Source organism: Sorex araneus, chromosome 5, assembly GCF_027595985.1.
Source record: "Sorex araneus isolate mSorAra2 chromosome 5, mSorAra2.pri, whole genome shotgun sequence".
NCBI classification, from domain to species: domain Eukaryota; kingdom Metazoa; phylum Chordata; class Mammalia; order Eulipotyphla; family Soricidae; genus Sorex; species Sorex araneus.
The window spans coordinates 209,183,750-209,193,263 of record NC_073306.1 but is presented as its reverse complement, the minus strand read 5'-3'; the positions used below and the strand labels follow the sequence as shown (position 1 = coordinate 209,193,263).

The window sequence follows — 9,514 nt, the reverse complement described above, 5'->3', positions numbered from 1 at the left end:
ATTATGTTTTCCTGTAATAGCTCAAAGTTTCCTGGTCCACACTTAAGTTCATGCTGAATTAAGGTAAATGAGTAGAGTCCTTGCTTCTTTTGGTGCTACTGTGTCAAGCAGAGACAAGTTGCCACCCTTAAGTGACCAAAGTCCATCTTTGCAGTGGAAAAGTGTTGGCCACCACAAGACACAGTAACTCCCTATGGATAGGATGCTTTTCATCTAAATTTAAATCTGTTCACAACTAGAGGAAGCCTGATCAAAAGGGCTGATTATTTGAGGCAATCATATCTTAAGGATTGCAAAGTACACATCAGTGATTCAAATGAGGCATTGGGTTGGTAGGGGGCAACCAAGCAATTCAAAGACCCCCCGGAGAGTGGACAAGCATCATACCTGGGATTTCTGGGGCAACCGGGGTTGGATGGAATTAGGAGTAAAGATGGAGATGATGGAAAAAGTATATGGCAGAGAAACTAAATTTTTTTATATCTAATCATAGAATGTCACAAATATTTCAGAGTGTTGCAAAGTTCTTCTATAACATTAGGTGAAGAAAATGTTGAGCTTTCCCCCCTAAAATAAAGTCCATATTCCAAGACAGATTTTTATTTGCACAATTTAGCATTTGTCCCCAAATACGATCTTACAAAATACATTCTTGCTAAGCAATAACATTCCATTACTGCCTCTTTATATAATTAGCTGTTTTATAACTAGATTTAAATGTGGTTTGGAGCGATAGCACAGTGGGTAGGGGTTTGCCTTGCATGCAACCGACCAGGGTTCGACTCCTCCATCCCTCTCAGAGAGCCCGGTAAGCTACGGAGAACACCCACACGGCAGAGCCTGGCAAACTACCCGTGGCATATTTGATATGACAAAAACAGTAACAAGTCTCACAATGGAAACATTACGGTGCCTGCTCAAGCAAATCGATGAACAATGGGACGACAGTGATACAGTGATAACAAGACTTAAAGTAGGTTAACTTATAAATGTCATTCACTTTATAATAAATGTCAACATTTTAAGCATTTACAAAGTAATCTCATATGTCAACAACACAATTTACTCTTTTTAAAAGACAATGCTATGATTTTGATCATGATGAAGACTTTCCATGGGGTATTTTCTTCATCTTCTAAAAATGAAGGAGCCAATTCAAGTTTTTATGCTTAGTATATTAATGACTCAAAGGGCTATTGATCACTTTTAACATAGAACAGAATATGGAGGAAATTGAAATTGTTATAATTTCAATTTAGAGCAATTAGATTTTAGTAGCAAGTCTGAGGAAAATGAGAGATGATACCATTTCCTGGAGTGAAATGTAGAGACTGAAACAGTGAGATTTCTGCTACTTGCCAGTGTGTATTTCTTAGGAATGTTACTTCTTTATCCTTACTTTGTACAAATAGGTTCAGTTATTGTAACCAACAAAAAAACTCAGTATAGAAAATACTGAATAAAAGTAATCCAAAAACAGGGCTGGAGTGATAGTACAGTGCCTTGCACAGGGCTTGTAGGGAGCCATTTTCCCAGCCTGGCTCTTATCTTCTAGTCAAGCGGAGGCTTACGTGGGATTCCTGAAACAGGTCGCCACTGCTGACCTTACTGATCTTATCATTTCACCATTTGTTTCTCACTAGCCAATGCCCATGCCTGATCTGCATTTTACTACTGTTCGTATGGGGGTCCTAGCATGCATACTATACCACCTCCTCCCAGCAGAGAGGTATAAGTATTGTAACTGCAGTGGAATAATCTCTCTCTCTCTCACTCTCTCTCTCTCTCTCTCCTCCTCCTCCTCCTCCTCCTCCTTCTCCTCCTCCTCTGGCTCTGCGTCTGTTCATTCGGCTGCATCCCCTTCTTAGCCCCACGAAGGGTCCTTCCTGCTGGACAGGACAGGACCCCCACAGGGCCTGACCCAGGTTTGATTCCCAGCATCCCATAGGGTCCCCAGAGCACTGCCAGGGGTAATTCCTGAGTGTATGAGCCAGGAGTAACCCCTGTGCATTGCTGGGTGTGGCCCAAAAAGCAAAAATATAAAATAAAATGAAATTAAAAAAAACAAAAAAACCAATTATTTCTGCCTCTTTCTAAAAGTTTTATTTCTTATTCTACATCATGTTACTTTATTTCTTAATACTACACCAAAATAGTAGGTTCTATGCTTGGAATTACATTTTTATCTTTAAGCTAAATTTGTCATGATTTATTATAGAGCAGGATTGGATCTAGACCCTCCCACAGGTGAGGCGTGTATGCTGCCTCTGAGTCCCACATCCACAGTTCCACACATTTATGAAGAGGACAATGTAGTATGTAAAATGCCACACGACACTGTGTGGGCAAGTAGAAGGCTATTCTAAAATTTAACTCTACAGATCATTTAATCCAGAGGAATCATTTTCTTTTTCTTTACCCTCATAACAGCCACTTGGTCGCTACGGCTGTCTCCATGTTGAGAGGGTTAATGCAGTAACTTAAACAAGTGGAGTAATAACCTCCCCCACCCCCAGTAGCCAAAGCAATCCTAGGAAAAACTGATGAGAGGGTCTGTCTCCTCAACTTTAAATTATCCTTTAAGGCATGTGGTACTAGAATCAAGACAGATTCTCAGACCAGTGGAATGGAATTTGATTCCAGAGGCATATTCTAAGGTACATAGACAGCTCAGTCAAACTTCAACAAAGGAGCAAAGAATCAGAAGTGTAACAAAGAAAGCCCCTTCAACAAATGGTACTGGGAAAACTGGTCAGACACTTAGTAAAAAGTGAACCCAAACTCCTTCCTTATACCATGCACAAAAGGCAATTGAAAACAGATTAAAGACTTCACTATCAGACCTGAATCCATAAGTTATACTGAGGTAAACAGACACTAAATGTTTGTTTATGGCATTGGGCATTGAATGTCCCTTTACAACATAGAATCTAGAAGCATCTTCACTGATTTGATGCCCCTGGCCAACCAAACAGAAACAAATGTCAACATAGGGAACCACATCAAATTAAGAAACTTCTAGAAGCACCACAAAAGAAATGATGATCAGAATAAAAAGACATTAAACAGGCTTGGAGAGAATATTTGCCCACCACTCGTCTGACAAAAGCACATGATCACGATCACGAAATCCCGTTAATCATCGATTTCTCGAGCGGGCTCAGTTTACTCTCCATTCTTCCTTTCCCTGAGATCTTAGAAGTCTCTCTCCACTCGGCCTTCCCAATGATGTCGCACTGGAGGCTCTTTCAGGGTCAGGGGAATGAGATCCAGCTGGTTACTGGATTTAGCTTATGAATACACCATGGGAAGCTTGCAAGGCTGTCCCATGTGGGCAGGAAACTCTCAGAAGCTTGCCAGTTTCTCCCAGAGGGAGAAGTAGGCTACAAGATATCTGGGAGCTCGCTTTTAAGTCTCTGGATGTTGGCCGTTGATGGGATTACACACACCTGGGTTCCTCTGCCGGTACCTTCATGCATGAGGCCCATCCGAACATGTGGAGAGGGGCCTTGAGCATGGCTGTGGCTAGGCTCCAGAGGTCTTTGGCTGCCGAGAGCTCTGCTTGGGGTGGGGAGGGAAGCTGGAGCCCATCCCCTCCGAGGGGCCCTGGGGAAGACAGCCAGGTGTGCGGGCAAGAGACTCTCTGCCTTGTAAAAGCTAACAAGATAAAAACCTAATCAACTCTACCAAAAGATGGAGAGAAAAGATGAGCATAAGACTTTTGTACTCACCCATTTTGATGTGCATATTGGTAGTACATTTTTAAAAGAGTGAATATTTCATTTTACAAATAGTTTAAAAATTGCCTATTTAAGATTAGATGGACTAACCTTTAATCCTAAATTGCTCCTATTGAGCTACTTTAAGTTATTATTTTGTTCTTATTAAACTAATTTAAAAATATAAACATTTTCTTAATATTTCCATCGAGGGCTAGAAAACACTATGGCTATAGACTGAACTTGGGAGGTAAATCTGCTGCAAATTGGTATGGAAACGAACACCTCACTTTCTGTTTAATTCCTGAAAGCATGAGATATCTATCAAACTTTCAATTACACCAAGAATTATAGATCCTTAAAAATTATTTTAATTTATTTAAGTGTCTATTTCTTACTGGTTGTGCCTCTTAGCTGGTGTCTTGTATAAAAATGTAGTGAACCATAATGCTTATCTCAAGGTAATTTTTATTTTTATCTTTACTTTTATTTACAATGCAATATGAATGACATAAACCTTTTTTCTCACCTGTTATTTGTCATTTCCCCCCCAGCTCTTTAGAGTCCATTACCTTCTCCTTTATTCTACAGCTCCAAGATATTTCTTTTCATACTTATTAACTCTTGTATTAAGGATTTTGAAAATTAAAACTGACCAGAGAACAATTTTATTTAAAATGTTGTTCCACTAGTTTTCATTAGATTACCACCTTTAGACAATGGTAAAGAGCAAATAGTGAATTTAAACATTGCTGATGTAACTATTCTTACATTTCTTATTTAAATGAAAGCTCACTTTAGCTCCTCTGAGTCTATCTTTATATGTTTAATATGAGGATCTTATTTTAAAATCCTATTGGGCTTAGCATAGTGCATAGAGTGTTTCCTATTATAAAACTTGATTATATATAACTTCTTGGATCTTAACATACTTATATGTAACACTAAGTGCCATTTTTATAATTTTGCATAATATATACCCTTTACTTTGAAAGATCTCGGAGAATTTATGTTCCTAATTCCTCTGGAAATAGAAAGGTTTCATTTTCTGAACTGTATATATGTCAGTTAAAATCTTCCTTAACTGTATAGACGCACATACATGGACATATAGGTTGTACCTAAATATAACGTGCTATGAGTATGTTTAAGAGAGTCTTTCTTCTACTGCTTTATTATATCTATAAATACATTGCCTTTTCACTAATTAAACATCTTAGTGAGAAAATTAGGGAGGGAAATAAGAAAAAAATCAGCCACCATTTCTTAAGGCATATCATTCAGAGACCATAGAAAAAGAACAAAACCATCTGTGGCACGCTGCACCCTGAAACCAGCCATTAGCCGACCAGCGCCTTCAGCTGCCCAGGGTCACCGAGCCGGGAGGAAACCGCCGCACCCTGCTGCTTCCAAGGATGTCAAACGCAACACCCCTTGCAACAATGTTCCCTTTGGTGGTTTCATATTAACTCATGAACCACAAAGGTTTGTGCTTGAAATGTGGTTGGAAATCGCAGCAATGAATAGCCCAGTGTCCTAAACCGGTATATTTAGCCAGAGGAAGGTGGAGAGCGCTGATGCTTCCGTGCAGATGCCCCGACCTTAGAGATCACCCTTAGGCTTTTTTTTTGCAAGTCTATAGAGGGTTCGTGCCTCTTGTTTTCTTCCCCCAATATTATTTTCGGAGCCTGGTGAAATAGGAATCCCTTTTTTCTAGTTCCCACGTTGACGCGAGAAGACCGTGGTGCTGGCGTCCACAGCTGTGCCTGGCCCGTCCCAGAGCTGCTCGCAGGCGGAACCGGCTTCCAGAAATACGCAGGACAAACACAACTAAGCAAACGAGTGTGCTGCCTTTTCGAGTACAGGTGGTCATTTCACTGGTGAAACAGTATTTGTGAAAACGTTTTCCTCTGCTTTGCAGTGTAAAGACAATATAGTCTTCTTCGCTTCGCTTTATTTCGCTGTCCTCCACGTGGCCCTGTCAGGGGAACAGTCTTGGTGATGGGCGTGGGGGTGAGGGTGGGTGCGGGGAGCTGGCCCGATCGGCCTGAGAAGGGTCATTCTGTGCCCCAAGCTCATGGGCCTCCTTTGAAACCCTGGCAGAAACAGTCCCAGTATTTCTTTCACTTGCATTCCATATCCTCTCATTTCTTTTCTTTTTTTTTTAATTTTATGTTTTTTTTAATTGAATTACCATGTGGAAAGTTACAAAGCTTTCAGGCTTAAGTCTCAGTTACATAATGCGCAAACACCCATCCCTTCACCAGTGCCCATATTCCACCACCAAGAACCACAGTAAACCTCCCCCCCACCCCCCATCCCCCCGCTTGTGTAGCTGATAATTTTCACTTTACTTTCTCTTTACTTTGATTACATTCAATATTTCAACAAAAAGCTCACTATTATTGTTTGGAGTCCCCCCCCCGCCCCCCGTCGCCCAAAGTCAGACCTGCTGGAAAGGAAGCATTGGATAATTTGTTTTCCATTGCTGAGAATCCAGAGACTTGAGGCTTTTACCCAAAGAGAGCAATGAGTCATTTAGTCATTCAACAGGTATCCAGAGACCAACTGCTTATGGTTATGGCTCACTTACCTGCCTTTTGGTGGGGGGCCCACACCTGGTGGCTCTGTGCTTAGGGACCACTCCTATTGGGGAGCAATATGGGGTGCTGGGGATCGAGCCTGGGTCGGCTGCGTGCTAGGCAAATGCGCCACCTGCCCTTCTGTCGCTCAGGCCCCACACCTGAGTTGATCCCCAGCCCCGAGAGTGGTGCTGGCAGGGATTTTCTTGGTGCCCAGCAGCTCTTTTGTCTGAGATCCCAGATGCCACGTGGGATTGTTGGCAGCCCTTCAGCCTGGAGTGAGCGAGCACCCCAATATAAAGGGTGAGTGTGCACAGCAGTCAGCCAGGGGGAGCCCCAGAACGTACAAAAGCAGCGAAAGGAGTAAGGCCCCCAGCGGCCCCTATAAAATGTGAGCCCCAGTGCTTGCTTCGGCAGCACGTATACTAAAATTGGAACGATATAGAGAAGATTAGCACGGTCCCCGCACAAAGGATGACACGAAATTCATAAAGTGTTTTGCATTTAAAAAATCACTGTATCACTGTCACTGTCATCCCATTGATCATCGATTTGCTTGAGCGGGTGCCAGTAAGTCTCCATTCATCCTAGCCCTGATATTTTAGCAGCTTCTCTTTACTCATCCTTCCCAATGGTGCCTCATTAGAGGCTCTCCAGGGTCAGGGGAATGAGACCCATCATTGTTACTGTATTTGGCATATGAATACGCCACGGGGAGCTTGCCAGGCTCTCCCATGTGGGCAGGAAAACTCTCGGTAGCTTGCCAGGTTCTCTCCAAGAGGGAGAACTAGGCTATAAGATGCTTCTGGGAGCTTGGTTTTATAGTCTCTGGATGTTGGCCGTTGATGGGATTACACACGCTGGGGGCAGTTTCTGGGTGTGACCGCCTAACTACTGGAAAATGGGGAATCTGGGTGGAAGAGGCCCAGTCCCGATCTGAGCAGCCTTGGAGATCTCGGCCCCGGGTCCCGCACACCTGGGTTCCTCTGCCAGTTCCTTCATGCGTGAGGCTCGTCTGAACATTTATACATTTATACATGTCATAAATGTTTATATACATATAATATGGTTGTCCAAGGACTTTCAGTTCTTTTTATTCAATAAATAAATGTAAAAATGTTTAAATATTAAATATTAAATTAAAGCAAACACATTAAATATTAAATATTTAAATATTAATTTTAATTGCTTTAAAATTAACTTTTATTAATTTTAATTAAATATTAAATTCTGTCACTGTCACTGTCATCCCGTTGCTCATTGATTTGCTCGAGTGGGCACCAGTAATGTCTCCATTGTGAGACTTGTTGTTACTGTTTTTGGCATATCGAATACGCCACAGGTAGCTTGCCAGGCTCTGCTGTGTGGGCGAGATACTCTCGATAGCTTGCAGGGCTCTCTGAGAGGGGCGGAGGAAATATTAAATTAAATTAAAATATTAAAATTAAATATTAAAATATTAAAACTATTTTAAAAATAAAGTTTATTAAAAAATAAATAAATAAAACGTGAGCCCCATAACCAAGCTTGTGTGCTCCTCAGCAACTGCAACATCAGCAGAGGAAGGGGGAGGGGTAATCAAACAGGAATGAAAGTGGGTCTGAGAGAACGCACAGGGGTGAGGAGCTTATCTTGCCCAGCTTGAGCCCCTCCCGACACTGGCATCTGGCCCCCTCTGCACCAACAGGAGTGATCCCTGAGCCCCTCCAGGAGTGATCCCTGAGCACCACCGGATGTGGCCCCTAAACAAACACAAAATGAAAAAAATGTCACTTGGGGTTCGTGATCTAGGGAGAGAATATTGAACAGATGCAGCCAACAAGTTGTACAATAGTGCGAATGCCTGAGTCCACTGAGAACGTGGCGACCGCATTGCCCACAGGGGTGCCATCCGTCTGGCAGAACAGGAACCGAAGCTTCTGGAAGGTGGGTCTGTATTCTGTGAGGAGTCCTTTGCTTTCAGGGAACACAGAGTCTCTCACACACTACGTCAAAGAAGTGGGGAAGTGGGGAGCCGTGCAAGAACACGGAATAGGAAGAGAAGAGGCTGCTGGCTGTCTCTGATTCCGTCTATGCCCACTTTTCTAATGATCATCCCTCTCGTCAACTCTTTTCTCCTTCAGAAAAGTCTTTTTGCTCTTCTTTCCCTTCTGCTTGGGTGATTTTCATTCTCAAGGATCCCTAGCGGAGCCCAACACCTGACATGCGGCTAATACAGACGGATTAGTAATGACGTCAGTCTGTCCTTCAGTGCTACACTTTCCGGAGGCGTTCACAGTCCAGAGGTAAGAATAGAGAAGCTAGATTTACAACTGCAGCTGGGATAGCAGAAGAATGTAGAACGAATGTGAAAGACAATTGCAACTATGAAAAAGATTTAATTAATGGAATAAAACTTGTATTTAAAAAGTTCAAGGAATTAAAAACAAAGAAAAAGGGACATATAACTACTGTGATGAGATAGAAGTTGTTGGATCAAAATATCATATTTGGTTTTCTATTCGCATTAAATTTTCCCTGTATAATTTTCCCCTTATAAGCAACCTTTGATTGCGGAATGCTACTGCAGTAAGCTGATGTGTAAGAAATCATTTCTCAGGAGAAATGATCCTCCTGGAGCGAGAGGGAGCGGGCTGTGTCAGGAAGGCTACTGCGGTGCCTGTGTAGGTGTGTATGAGCTTATTTTAATTCAGTGGTGGGAGGGAGCAAGATGCAGTGGACTGAGAGGGGGGCGGACTAAAGGTGCTATTCTGAGAGGAGACTTTTCGTTTTACTGTTTGAGCATCGAATTGTATTTTAGTGGAAAGAAAAGAGTTTTTAAATGAAGCATGATGTGAGGTAATTTACTGAGAAGTCTATAGAGTTGAAAGGTGCCAATCTGAGCGTAGTTTTTATAGCTACTTTGCAGTTTTTCCCCTCTATTGGCATGAATGTGGTCATTGTGAGAAGAATCCTTGCCCATGGGTCTTTCTCCCTCCATTTTCTCCCCTTTTCTCTCTCTCTCTGTCTCTCTCTGTCTCTCTCTCACACACACACGTACACACACACACACACACACACACATACACACACACACCTTCTTCGTCTGTCTTTTGCCCCACAATTCATTCTGGATATCTCTTCAGCCCCCAGTTTTTTTGAATTTCAAGATTTAACTTTTTTCATTTCTATGTGTGTTTTGTCATCACCTACACACACACACACACACACACA

General features: G+C 42.2%; 1 non-coding gene across 1 annotated transcript; it reads left to right on the top strand.

Moving 5' to 3' along the window:
- Positions 1-6,702: 6,702 nt before the first annotated feature.
- LOC129405271 (U6 spliceosomal RNA) lies at positions 6,703-6,809 on the top strand. Its single transcript, XR_008630452.1, has one exon. It is a non-coding gene; the product is annotated as a U6 spliceosomal RNA (small nuclear RNA).
- Positions 6,810-9,514: the final 2,705 nt, after the last annotated feature.